General features: G+C 34.4%; 1 protein-coding gene across 4 annotated transcripts in view; it reads right to left on the bottom strand.

Moving 5' to 3' along the window:
- The window catches only part of LOC137250171 (diacylglycerol kinase eta), a 207883-nt gene extending 198045 nt beyond the window's left edge, over window positions 1-9838 (bottom strand). For all 4 annotated transcript variants that reach the window (XM_067782561.1, XM_067782566.1, XM_067782581.1 and 1 more), the window contains exon 1: window positions 9091-9838. The gene's annotated coding sequence lies outside the window, so the exon portion shown is untranslated. The remainder of the gene's footprint in view (window positions 1-9090) is intronic.
- Between the last annotated feature and the right edge of the window lie 5221 nt (window positions 9839-15059).

Below are 15059 nucleotides of genomic sequence, written 5' to 3'. Positions count from 1 at the left end.
ATTTAGTTAAATAGAAGGCAGGCCGGAGATAAACTCCTCCAAACGATGACTGACATAGCAATTGAGCACGGAAACAAATAGTCTAGAGCGTCAGGCTTCATTATGAATAATGAAGTATGAGCATAACTGAAGATACTTAGCTTAAGATATCTTTGTGTCAACATTAGGGCTGGGACTATCCGCATATTCGAATATCCGGATATCCATACGAATATCCGTTGACATGGATAAAATCCGGACGGCATGGATACCCGGTTAATATTCGCTTGTGAAAATATCCGGATATCCGGATTTATGAAGATCCGGTTAATAACCGTATTTTTGGATATCCAGTGAAAGCACCAAATTGATGTACCATGTATGTTTATTTAACATTAAAAACAATAAATTCGTGGGAACATTTAAATCGATTAACAACGTTTTTTCACAATATAAAAATGGCACTGTTCTTATTTTCACTTGTTTGTAAAATTGTAGCTTTTTAATTTTTGATGTTAATTTAATAATCTACAAACATATTTTGTGAATAATTTTTCGATGTTTGCTTCGTTCAATTCAGATATTCAACTTTTATATTCCAGTATCCGGACATACGGATATCCGGATTTTCCGTTTACGTATCCGGATAGCAGAACAGCGGATATCCGGATTTCCCATTTGTGAATCCGGCTACCGGCAATGGCTACTGAAACAAACGAACGAAAAATGTTCATAGTTTAAGTCGCTTAGACATACTCCCCCCTTAGACGGCTTAGTCGTCTAATGAAACTTCCATACGAGCCAGTGATCCGGCTCGAAGGACCATGTCTAAGCTTTGGGCAATTGAGGGCGAGCAGTTTAATAGGAGTTATAAATGAGTAATTTTATGTGCTTGTAAGCGTATGAGTCGTGGCACAGTGGCTGACGTACCCGACCAAACGCCAGGGGTTGCGGGTTCAACTCCCACCAAGCATTTCCTTTTTTTTTAAATTTATAAATTATTATTATTAATGGACTGTATTGAGTTTATGGGGGTTTTGATTTAATGTATTCCATTTATTGAGTTGGGTAGGTTTAGTGTTATTGGTGTATTTAAGTCATGGGAGGATGCATAGCATCATTACACCTTTATTTATTTATTTGTGTTTATTTTAAGGGATTCAGTTTATTAAGTTGGGTAGTTTTAGTGTTATTGGTGTGTTTAAGTCATGGGAGGATGCATAGCATCAGTACACATTTTATTTATTTAATTTGGGGCGAGCGTTGGGCACTCTGAGGTTTCGCTCTAACGAGCCACTTCATCTTCTATTTGAAGAACCCCTTCAAAGTGTGATATGGAGGCGAGCACTGGGCTCTGATGTATTAGCACACCATCCGAAGAACCTCGCTTTTAATTAAAAAACTCAAACTATGTCTTTAGAATATTTCACTAACCAGTTGAGAATTACAAGCACACTCAATGGCTACTGAAACAAACGAACGAAAAATGTTCATAGCTTAAGTCGCTTAAACAACTATAATTTTTCAAAATGTCTTTTTCATGGGGTGATTGTTTCAATTAAAAAATAAACCCAATCCAATGAGAGAAAATCTAAAACAGACTTCCAAAAAAAAAAAAAAATTGACAAAATTCATTCTAAATTTTGAGAGACTTATAACTGGTACTTTGTAAAACTAAAACTAATTTGGCTATAAAGCTGCATGCTGATAAAAATTTTGAAGTTGAAACATTCAAACTTCTGGTATTTTTGAAATTTTTCAAAAACGTTTTTTAGATTATTTTGCATTCATGAAGTTATTTTCCAAAATTATTAAATAAAAATATATAGAAAAATATAATTTGCGAAATTTGCTAAAACTGTTCACTGCTATTTTCGTGATCGCAGCTGTATAAAAAATATGTATGTGTATATTTATAATTTAATTGCTGTCGTTATTAGCTTAGTTTGTGTTAAGATATAAATTGCAGATGAGCGAATATCACTTAAAGTGTAATTATTTTACCGCGTTACATTTTCTTTAGAAAGATGAAGTGAAAAACAAATAGGAACTGAAAATAAAAGAAGTTAAATGGTGGGTAAAAGAATATTAATAGATACAAATAATTAAATCAAATTTTTATAAAGGTGGAACCAGATTGTTCAGCTTTTTATAGCCTAAAGTTTTACGTGAATAATAATGAAATTAAATAGCAATATAAACGGAAGTAAGTTATTCCAAGCATATCCTGCAAGACTGATCACTGATGGAAAAAAGCACTAAACTCACACCGTTTCGGTTTCTTATATCCATTTGTGCTTGTTACACTTATTGCTATAATTAAGATCGTCTAGTTGTGGTCTGTAATGGCATCCAATTATCGAAATAGATATAAACTTACATATCAGAACTCTCAGCATAAAATAGGAAGGCGATTAAGTCATTCCCATTCATTGGACTATGTGCCTTAGTACTAAAGGTAAGTATGTATATAAGTAGGACTGCCCCGATCCAGGTCATCCAATGAACTGTCAACAAGTCACATTTATCCATTAATTATGTAAATTAATCCCTTTTTACAAGAAACAAATTTAAATAATGCCTTAGATTAATCTTTTTCAATAGTCTAGTATCATAGGGCTCTCAACCACAAGATATTGTCTGATTAACAAAATGAGTCGTACTTTTGCCGAAGATCAACCTACAAATTTAAAAAAAACTGGGATTGGTACCGCTTCTCTCTAGAATTCGAAAATTTTTCAGACAAGACTTTTAGAGATTTTCATGGTCTACGAGCTTAAGTAAACGAGACAAATAGCTTTTTTTGTAAACTTCTTCCTTGACTTCCTCTGAGTGAAACATTTTGATAATAAGGATATAATTATTGTCTCACAGGACACGGCTCTTATTAATTATGTAAAACACCACGTAAATGAGTTCTCTTCTTTAGCTGGACATGTTTAGATCTGTACTCGGAAGTGTACTTTGCCTAATCCACAAGAAACGCGACCCCGCAAACCCATCCCCACCGAATCAGCCCTCTTAATATCGCGTTTAAAGTTCTATCTAGCATACTGTGCGAAAGACTGAAGTCCGTAGTCAACAAACTGAATGGACCTTATCTGCGCTGCTTCAGACCTGTTAAATTTATTATCGACCAGGTGAGTTCTGCTTTCTCGGGATTATATAAAGAAGCAAAACAAGTGGGCCTTGCGGTAAATCAAGACAAGACGAAATACTTGCTGTCATCCAAGAAAGCATCGGCACATTGGCGCCTTCACAGCCCTTTTTTCACTGCCTACGGATAAAAATTCAATGCTGTGAAGAACTTCATCTTAACAGCAAAAGCAATGCAAGCTTAGAGACCAAACGAAGAAGAACTCTTGACAACAAGTGCTTCTTCGGACTGAGTAGGCAAATGAAAAATAAAGTCCTCTCTCGACGTTGAAAAATCAAGCCTTGTTTTGATGCATGGATCGGAATCATGGAAAGTGTTGAGAGGAGATGAGATGGTTCTTGGAGAGTTCGAGAGAAAAGTTCGATTTATGGTCCTGTTCAAGATGTCGATGGCGAGTATCGAAGGAGATATAATCAACTTTACGCAGATATGATGACAGTGCAGCGAATAAAAATCCAAAGGCTTCGTTGCCTAGGTCATGTTATACGAATTGACGAAGACGCTTCGATCAAGAAAGTATTTACGCAGTTTGGAATCAAAGAAGGGAGAGGACCTCCACTGAGTTGGGAGAGGCAGTTGGATGAAGACTTTACCTCCTTTGGTGCTCCTCCAGTTGTCGCGAAATAGGTATAGCTGGCGCGACTTGTTACGAAACTGCCAAAATCGCTTAGGCAGTGAAGAGCCAATTTATGATGCGTTTTAGATCTGAATGGTTAACAAACTTTCGCCAACCAAATTTTTAGTCGCATGTCTATAAACGTACCTTTTTTGACATGAATATGTGGATGTTGTTATACTGCTTTGACCACATAAGATCAGGTGATGTTTACCTTGATTAATATTAATGGTATTACAATGGATACTCCCGCATTGTGACGAAATCACTCTCCTACACCTAGGTTTATGTTGTTTATCAATGTTTCGCTAAACTCAGTAGGCTCGGTCATTTAAAAATTGCCTTTAAGGTATCGAAGGGAAGTCTATAGAAACCACTACTTACCTCAAAAAACGTTTGAATAACGCCCCACCTCAGAGTGGTTCTTATATCAGAATTTTTTCCAGATAGAGCATTTTTCTGCCAAATTCTGAGATAATGCATTATTTGAACGGCAGATGATATTCCACTCAGCGGTCGCAATAGCCTACAATTTTACTGCATTATTTCTGAACTATTTGAGAATCATTTTGCGATCATATCGGGATTATTTCATACTCGATTGACAGTCGTTTCAATATTTTCTTTGGTACTGTTTCTTGAACGCTTTCGGGCTATTTCAAGATCATTTTGAATTTTCTTTTTTTTCAGGATTATGGATCAATGGATATAAACCTATGTGACCTGGAATCATGAAACGACCCTATTTTGCGAAAACAAGTTTTCGAGAATAACGCGTTTAAAGTTTTTGTTTAACTTGACTCTGTGTAGCGGCCGGCCGTTATGAACAAATTTTGTAATTAAAATTTAATTAACTTCCCGATAAGCTACAACCTTGAAACTTGGAATATAGTTCAGAACCTGATTACAATGCAATAATAAGGAAAAAAGCTCCGATAGGTGGCGCATGGCTCGAAAATTTTAAACAAATCGCATTTGTGGTCCGATTTGGATTTAAAAGCTATTTGTGAAAAAGCGAAGAAAGATAAAAAACGTCGGTTTGTTCCATTTGAAGTAGCGTTAAATTTCGTATAAGAATCACTCAAAAAGTAAAGAAAGGTATTTTCGCAGAATAGGGTCGTTTCATGATTCCAAGTCACATATAATATATTACACATAATTTCACCTGAAATGGACCAAAAAAAATTAAGATTGAAAATGTAATACTATGTACAAACACACACCAAATTGGCAATTTATACCATTTGGGCAATTTATTACGTAATTTATCATATAATATAGCAATAATAAATTGCCAGTTTAAAAAAAATTGTGTAATAAATTGTTTCAAACTGCAAATGCAACCTTGTAAAGTGTGTTAATTGAGTAGATTTAAACGTCAGTTATGCATGGCTCATTTATATGGTTGGCTCTTTTCATCAGCTGATTTTATTTTTTTCATTTCACTGGAGTAGAGATTGTCAAAAGAAGATGGCAAACTCAAAATAAAACCAAAACATTGAACACATTTTTTTACGGCACACAAAAATTGCAAAGTTTTCTGATTTTATTCCATTCCATTCGCCTAATACCAACACGCACATTTTGACAGTCTGAACAAAAGTATGTTGTTGCTGTAGAGATGAGCCAACCAACTATCAAATTACTATTGTGTATGCTAAATTGAGTTGTATGAACACCACTCAATTTAAATCGAAATTGCCTCAATATATTTTTCTGTTTGACAATAGTATAATGATCGCAAAATTTTCGTGAAATATTCGAAAATCAAAAAGATTAAGAAGTAATCAGAAATAGTTCGGAAATCAACTCAATATACATCCACCATTACTTCAGCACGTTACGCGATACGATTTGTACCGTACTAACCATAGAACACTTCAACAATAAGCGATAGTAGCCAGTGTAGAGTTGTTTCAAAATTTTTTTTTTACCAGTGTTGTGTTTTCCATATTTAGATTCTTTTGACCAAAAATAACACATCCAGAATACCTTTACGCTTACTTTCATTTGTAGCAATAAGCACATTCAATGTTTAAATCACTCGGATAATATCTAATTTAAATTTAAATTTTGAATTCAGAAAAACAAATATGGGCAGCAAATTGTATTATATTAGATTTTGTGATATCTTTTTAAGCTCACTCTAATTTTTAATTGGTTCGCCATAACAATACAATTTTGAGCACACTTAAGCTACTTCTAAGAATTACGAAACTTACTTGACATTAGCTGGAATTTAATTTAATTTTATTACTAGGGTCTTTAATATTTCGGCAATATTTAGCTAACTTAGTTAGCGTCGAATATACCCAACAAGCATTTGGGTACCATTAGAGCTCACGTTGATAACTAGGCATACTTCTAAAATGTCAAGAGTTGTTTCGAAACAGTGGCTCAACTCGACAATCATAGCGTACTCAGCAAGAGAGGGATTTTTTTATACATCAAAAAATGCTATTACTTAAGATGAAAATATTCAATTGCCAACTTGTGGTTTTCTGACAGGACTCGAATGTAAGATTCCATTTCACAGTATTTTCACGAAAATAAAATAAAATTTATATATAATTTGTTTTTATTTACGCTTCATTACTGCTGTTTATTTCTCCCAATAAACATGTGTTGGTTTTGTGGTACCTCCTTGGAGATATTGTTTTCAACTCCAACTCAACTCTATGTCCATTGTAGGATATCACTGGAGAAATGTGCTGAATATTCATTTGAGAACTGTACATTTCCCAAAATCTTTCAAAGGTCCGAAAATAATTTAAGAATGACGTCTTAAGGAAGGTTTCAACGTTGGAGATCAACTCGAGAACTATAAATTGTACAAAATTTCTCAAAGGTTGGATAGTTGGAGAACGAATTTCGATATCAACTCGGGAACTATCTGATTTAAGAATAAGTAAATAATGACGCTCGATATCACCTCTGGAACTAGATATATTTCGCTGGAGAAATGTTTGTCCTTGTTTGTTGTGTAAACAAAATCCAGCTGCTGCCGTATCTACAAATAATCTAGATAATAAAACACCAATGTTTTCACAAAAATGCCTAACCCACGGGCGGCCTTAAACTGTGAGTAGTTTAACTGGAGTTTAAATTTGACTAGAGTTTAAGCAAACCTAATTTAAGCTTAGCTTAACCAACTACTGAAAAACCGGACCTAAGTTAAATGTTACAGCGTGTGGCAGGCGAGCTGCAAAGATAAGCGATATGTTTAAAAAAAATTTTTATATTAGCTGAGTTGTAAAAGATAAGATGCATAATATTTCATACAATTGAATAATAACAATATTAATTTAATCCTAAAGGAATCACCATTTCGCATACGATAATCGCTTTGAGTTCAACATACAGAGCGTTGCCTAGTATAACTTGGTACAGCACGGCGTACGAGCAACTTTTTCCTTGTTAGCTCTGAAAGCTAATACTGCCTATTGGCGGAGTCAACTTTGTTAATATAAAAAAAGAAAGTGGTTCTTACATAGTCTCTGATTTTTTTTAATTAAGTAAAAAAAAGCTCTTTTATGATTTGAGGTAAAAAAAAATTAGATGTATTAAAAAAATTGCACACGGCTGTTGAGCGAGCCTTAAAATATTCCCCGGAATTTAGATTTAGAACATATAGTGTAGACGTATCGAACTATGTATAAAAGGCAAAGCAGCAAAGAGACAATAATTAGAGACAAATTACAAAGCGTGCAGCGGAGCATTTATATAGCTAGGTGGATAGAGCCCTTTACACTAGTATGAATTTAAGAGATTGCCAGTTCAAAACACAGAATCAATATGATATGGGGAATTGGCATGTACTATCTCTCTGTCTGTTTATATGCTCGCAAGCATGAGTTTTAGATGCATACAAAGCTTTTACTACTGAATAACGCGATGAGCTATACAAGGATTGGCAAATATTTTACAGAGCTACTTAAAATCGAACCCGGCTTCAGACATGGTAAGTCCGTCTTTCAAGAAGAAGAGCATTTTAATTGCAATGAAAAATGTATTGTGGCAAATATTAGCATTTCGGTACATCTCTACGCTGCTAGTAAATAAATGCACAACAATAGCAAAACAAGCGGTCACATATAAGTACATGTAAACATCTAAGCAACCAGCCACACATACATGTAAACAGCGAAGCTAATAGCGGAGAGAATATTTCACATACATACATGTAGTCCAGCAGCTAAGAGCGAAGAAGAAAGAGAAACGGTCAAATATCATTTAATCATCAACTAAGAGCAAAGGTGACATTACTTACATATGTATATAGCACTAAATAACGAACTATGAGATACAAATATTCGAGAGGGCTGTTCGCAAAAAGTCTAGATTCTAGGAGAAATAGGCAAATGAGGCAACAGAGAGTATAAAAGCAGCGCAAGCTTAGGAAACATGAAACAGTTTGATTTTAAAACGCTATCAGTGAAGTGCTACTACCAAAGTAGTGTAAGTATAAAACATATTGCTTTACTGAATATTTGAGTTATTTATTTATCAGATTCAGATATCAGAGAAAGTGCAGAATAATCAGGAACTTCCAAAAACACGGTACAATATTAAAATAGTGAAGATGACCTTGGATGATATTGATACCCTCTTCTCTTACATGGTAGACTCTTCTATGTCTGGCGTAGATATATTTAAGGAGAATAATTGGAGTACGAAAAATAAGTGGAGTAATTCCTCTTAGACAGCCTCGTCACTGTTGGAATTGTGAACGACTTCGTTTATCTGGAAACCTACATTAACAATGAAAAAATAAAATTTAAACAATGAATCTTTTTTGTTAATAAGTCTCTTGCCGAAGAATAAATGCACTATTTTAAGTCTCTAATGATTATCAGCACATCATACTTGCTCTGAGCTATGACTCGAAATCGTGTACGGTGTCAAGAGCAGATAAGATGCCCCTTGAAGTTCTCGAAAAAAGGGCTTTAGAAGACGCATGGTATTGTCGGTGATGTCGACGGCGAATATCGGAGAAGGTGTTGCGATTATTAAAAAAATCTATTTGATTTTAAAAGTTCAACTTTAAAAAAAATGTTTGCTTAAAACTAAGCACCCTAAGATATACTTAATAAGTATACCAATACAATCATCTTAGTATTTCTCCCATGTACCTGAAATGATTTACTACTTGCCTTGCACTTATGAAATTGTGGTTTATTCGTTGGACAAAAACGATTTATGAGGTATATGCAAATTAATTTTTCTCTAAAACGAATTTGCTAAAAAGTAAAATTTTCCGTTAAAAAGCGCCATAAATCAATAAATATTTGCAAAATTTATAACAAAAAAATGTAAGTCATGTTCCGCAAGAGCTTACCTTAAATATTTATTTAAATAATTTAATATTGTTTTTCTGCCAGCAGCTCGGTTTCAGTTAAGTTTTTTTGTCTTCTTTGCTTTTTACGCTTTAGGTGCCTGAATATTTTTGACCAGCCTTACTTCTATATTGCTTACACTTTTGTACATACATACACATATGAAAAATGTGTATGTCAATGCTTTGTTTCATTATAATGCTTGTAGGCATTTATGTGTTAGTGTTTCTCCTCGCGTTATTATCCGTAACTCTCACATGCCTTCACATGCGGTAAACTTTTCATATTATGATTTTGTTAGATATATTTACGTTATCTCTGAATTTTAAGTGAACTCTTCACTTAAAACAATATAAACATACTAACACATTTATGTAAAATATGCAAATATTTTGCTAACACTTTTGAGCACTTTCGAAGTTAAAACGCCTAAATGTAGGCAACATACGTTTACTTTGTGTGAAGCAGCGATGTGACAGAAAATATTAAGTTAAGGAAAATTGCTTTTTTTTCGCTTTTGTCGATATGTTGGAAATTTTCTACACAAAACTTTAATCAAAGCTAAGAACAAGTAGTTTTAGTTGAATGACTTATTTAACTATACATAAATTTATGTAACAAATGAATATTTTTTTGCTCTTAAATTTATTGATTTCTTAGAATAATTTAATTAATTTAACATTTACACATATAACTTTTAGCACATATAAGGGTTAAACTGTTAATTTATACATTAGTATTACAATTTTTTTTTTTGTAGTTATGAACTTTTCTTTTTCTTGTTAGCCAAGTAATAGGTACACGATGTAAATTTCAACTGAGCTACAAGCATGCTGTGCTATCGTATTTATAGGCGCGCTCGCTTAAAACTCACCACACTTATACTATGAAAGCTCGTTGCCATTACAATGGCGGCAAAACCAGGCAAATCTACTCTCACTTAAGTGTGTGTGTGTGTGAGTTTATTTACACTTTTCTGTTTATATATCCTAACAAAATCCTTATGATATGGTCAGGTGTGCTATAAGATACGATGACGTTTACAACGCGCACATGTTTTCTTTAGTAAGTGCTGAGAGCGTAAAGCAAACAAATATGCTGAGAGTATTTGAGTTGAGACTAAAAGCTTTTCTCTTAGCGGCAGTTGGAATTTTAAATTTTTTTGCATGTAGTGTCAAGGAATGTGCTGGTTGATGCCCGTTTTTGTAGAACAATATGTACTTAGTATAATGTAAATGAACAAATATTTGTTTGAATTCTTAAAAGTCAAGGCAAACAAATTTTTACTATCAAGAAATATTTATACATATATAAAAGTGTGTAGAGGTGGTTCATTTATTTATTCAACTAAAAGGCGTTGCTTTTGTTCTATAGATGGCACAGTGGAGAGATTTCGTTAAACACAGCTGGGCTATGATATAAAGGAGAAGAGGAGGGAGATAGAAAAGGGGGGTAGAGAAAGAGGAAGAAGGTGAGGAAGAGGACGTGAAAACAAAAATTGAAGGGGACGGAAATGGACGAGCAAGAAGAGGGGGAAGTTGAAGAGGAAAAAAGAGAATAAGCTCAAAGGGAAAAGGAAGACGAAGACGAAGACAAAAATGCAGGGGAAAAGAAAGAGGAAGGGAAATTGAAAAATTAGATAAAGATAAAAAGAAGAAAGGGAAGGCGAAGGCGAAGTGGAAGAGGGTGAAAGAAAGGAAGACGGATGGAGGCAGAGAGGAAAGAAGAAGAGACGAAGACGAAAGGGAAGTTTGGGAGCAAAAGGAGAAGAAAAAAATAGAGACCGACTGTGAAATATATCTTCACGTTGAAATCGTTTTCAAGGTCAAAAACTCCAAAGTCACAACATGACCGATAATAATTATCAGAAGGAAATAGAGAAGGATAGAGAGAGAGAGAGTGGGAAGAGGACGAAATAGAGAAAGACAAAAGGAGGTATAAGAAAGAAAATAGAAGTAGAACGACTGAGAAAAATATCATCACGTTTGTCTGGTTGCAAGGTAAAAAACTTCAAAGTTACAACATGACCGAAAATAATTATCAGAAGAAAAGAGATAAGGATAAAGAGAGAGAGAGTGGGTGGATAGGAAGAGGTAGAGAAAGAAACAGAGGAAGAGGAAAACGAAAGGGAATTATAATAATAAAAAAATAGAAGGACAACAACTGGAGAAAATGTCATCATGTTGGTCTCGTTTTTTAGGTGAAATACTCCGAAGTCATAACATCACGGAAACTGATTATCAGATTTAATTTGAGGCCAAAAGTGGGATTTTGTCTAGGTCATATACAGCATTTACCAGTTAAATTGCCAAATTTACTGAACTGAGCCGCTTTGTAGAGAATTTGTGTCATTGATATGCAGTTGGCCGAGAGTTATCAACTTCATTCTACTTAACTCCGGAAATTAACCTAGCAAGGTCTTCTAACATTTCTGCAGTTGTTGTTGTTGTATTTGCGTTAAGGATTAAGGAGCATCTGTTGCTAAATATGTTTGCGTATTCATTTTTATTCGTAATAGGAATCGGCATGTTTAGGTTGATAATTGTAATGAGGAAGCCATGAAGCTATGAAGAAACTAAATGCTGCGCTAAAACCATACTTTCGTAATCGTCGCGGTATTTGAACACAAACTCCTGTGAGAAAAAGTTTTCAAGAAATTTACAAAGTACAATCGAAACAGCTGTCGCATTGCCCGTCTTGGTCACGTGTTGATAAAATTTTGCCTTATATATTTAATAACTTAAAAATTAGAAATGGTTTTAAAATGTTTTCATACACTAAGCCACAGAGCAATCAATAATAAAAAAATCTAGTTCTGTCTTAAATTTACCAGCTATAGATACAAACGTGATGAAATTAATGTATTCCCAACGAGGGAATATATTACCTTCTGTTACTTTTTACAAAAAAATTTGAAAATATTTAAGAGCTCAAAAGTCATCTCTAAGAAAGCTTAACAGCTTTTCTAGTGTTTAAAAGAGGAACTCCAATATACCCTACTTTGCCCTATGTTGCTTATACGCCACGGCATCCCTATTTATCAATATTCACGTACATATATGTGCTCACAAGCAATAATCGCCTAAGTCCTTTGTAAAAGGATAGGACTACAGACATGAAAGTATCTGTGAATACTTTTCAATTCTACAGAAAAAACAACAAGTATCTAAATATTAGTTCTGCATATGAAAGAGAGAGCACTAGAATTGGATAACCTTTGTCAAGCTACCAGACCAGGTTAAAGCGAAACTCCACAAATGCGGGAGCCTTTGCAGGTCTAACCTGAGTCTTTTGCGCACTTTTTTTGTAAATTAAGATGCAAAAACTCTTGCTCTTACTACAGAATATAATCCATCAACTAGGGAAGGCGGATATATCAGAATGGAAGTTGACAAATACATCTCAAGAAATAAAATATTGAAGTATGGAGATGGATATGGAGACGAAGTTGAAGCAAAAGGTGCACAGCGAGGTGTCAGTGCAGAGTAAGGAAAAGCGAAAATTAAAGACGAGACGATAGATGCATAGGACAGAAAGATTGACAATATAAATTAAATTATTTGTCTCGTTTTTGGCCGTTAGTATTAAGATTAACTAAAAATGTTTGGTTGAGCTCAAGGCCGGGTTTTCTTAAATAAAACACTTGGCTGTGTATTTTATTTTTGTTTTTATTTTTCAATATTTCGACTTCAGTCTGAAGTCATCCTCAGGAATGGAATTAACACATAAAATATAATTATTGAAAACCCAAAAAAGTTATCAACAAATATTCCTTACTTACATCTTAAGTTCGCTTTTTGTTTAGTCTTCAAAGCGCAGCTTAAGATGTAAGTAAGGAATGTTTGTTGATAACTTTTTTGGTTTTTCAATAATTATATTCCAGTCCTGAGGATGACTTCAGACTGAAGTCGAAACATTCAAAAATAAAAACCAAAATAAAGTACAGATCCAAGTGTTTTATTTAAGAAAACCCGGCCTTGAGCTCAACCAAAAATTTTTAGTCAATATAAGTTTAATGAAAAACTTAAAATTCTAGCGGCAAAGTAAGGATCGGGTGCAGTTGTTGTTGTTGTAGCGATAAGGACGACGGAGTGTTATCGATGTTGATGGTCCTTTGGCGGATGTAGATCCTGTACGTTCCCGTAACAAGCACCATTAAGGTACTAGCCCGACCATCTCGGGAGTGATTTAGTATGACCACATGAAACCTTCAACGCCATACCGCCCTCCTACCCCCTAGATCCACGAGGACCTTCAGATTAACAATTGGTTTGGAGAAGCTATACATTGGGCTGGTAACCCCTTCAAAGGGTTGCGCTACACAACCCCTTGAATCAATTTGGTATTTTAGCCGCCTCCTTCGATAGGCATACTTGCTACGGCTATATTTTAAGGCTTCCTACCTGCTGGAAGAATCGGGTGCAGTAAGTTTGGCCAGTATATCATCTACTGTATCTGCCAGTAGTCTTATATATAATGTTCTGTTACGAATATTAGCAAGACTAAGGCATACTATCATCTGTAATCCGATAATAAGCAGTCACTTGTATCTACATAAACAAATCAATCATTATGTCTACACATATGTATGTACATACAGCAGCGAAGAGATACTCACAAAAGTATGCAATCATCAGCAAAGTAGTTCTCACACATACACATGCATATATGTGAGGTACTCACAAAAGTATGCAATCATCGCGCATATTGCGACAAGTTATAAACGTGCATCTGTAGATCATAGCTGGTGAGTTTATAGCTGGTAAACAAGTAGTAATTTCTAGAAGGAGAAACGCCTAGAAATATGCAAACGAGGAAACTGAAGAGTATAAAAGCAGCACCAGCTGAGGCATGGGAAATCAGTTTGATTTAAGCACGCTATCAGTTGCGAAGTATAAGTGTTATTGTGGAGCATTTTCAAAGTAGTGTAATAAAGACCATTTTGCACTATTGAATATTGGAGTCATTTATTTAACAATTTAGCGATAGGGGCGTTAGTAGAAGGTGTAAAGTAAGCGGAGTTTCCCAAAATTCGATACAGTACATTATAGTAAGTTACAAGCTCATACGTTTACTTTTTATATATTTTTGAGAATACCGTGAGTCAACACATGGAAGGATGGTACTGTCTAATTTTTTATGCGATATGGGAAAGCTTTTAATTGCTCCACGAATTTTGGGAAAAATGCCGTTAGATTTTTAAGTTAAGTTTATACTTAGAAACAACTTCAAAAATTTAAATTTAGAACCAAGAGTGGCAATTTGAGTTGCTTAACTTACGAAACAGAATTTCCTAGTATATAGTCAGAAGAAACCCTGCATAAAAAACTATCAGTTGGCGCAAAAAAGCTAACTTATAGTGAAATATTCAACAGTATTCCGAAAATTTACTCTCTTTAAATTGACAACAAAATTACAGCTACTAACTGATTGGAAAGTTTTGTTAGATGGCTTTGTCAACTACTGTGTTTGTGAAATGGATAGAAGTAGAATTTTGGATGTATTACTTACTACACTTGCTAAAATATACTACTTTTTGATAACCCCAAAAGTAGTACTTAATCCTTTCCCTAAATGTACGTATACAATTTCTCACACTGAAAGCTTTGTGAGCACCAACTCCATCTGACTCTCTGAGTAAAATACTGACGTCAAATTTGTTTCAAAAAGAAAAACTAAACTTTGCAATTTACTACAATTTACGTTACAGTTTTTGTATAACACATATACATACATAGATATCTACATCTAGATTGTACGAGTTTTGTGGTAAATTTCACGCATCAAGCATGCTTATGGCTACAACAAAATAAACTGTGGTGTGGCCATAAAATATTGTGTGATGGAGTGGAAAATCGGGAGCAGTATAACAACTGCAACAATACTAACCAAGTTAGTAAATCCTATTTTGTTCATCCCTTTATATGAGCGAATATCTCACACAAAGCACACACGGGTTTTAAAGGTAAAG

The sequence above is a fragment of the Eurosta solidaginis genome, chromosome 1 (assembly GCF_040869045.1).
Source record: "Eurosta solidaginis isolate ZX-2024a chromosome 1, ASM4086904v1, whole genome shotgun sequence".
Taxonomy (NCBI): Eukaryota; Metazoa; Arthropoda; class Insecta; order Diptera; family Tephritidae; genus Eurosta; species Eurosta solidaginis.
Note: the sequence above shows the minus strand (reverse complement) of the source record. Positions and strands in the feature narration are given on the sequence as shown.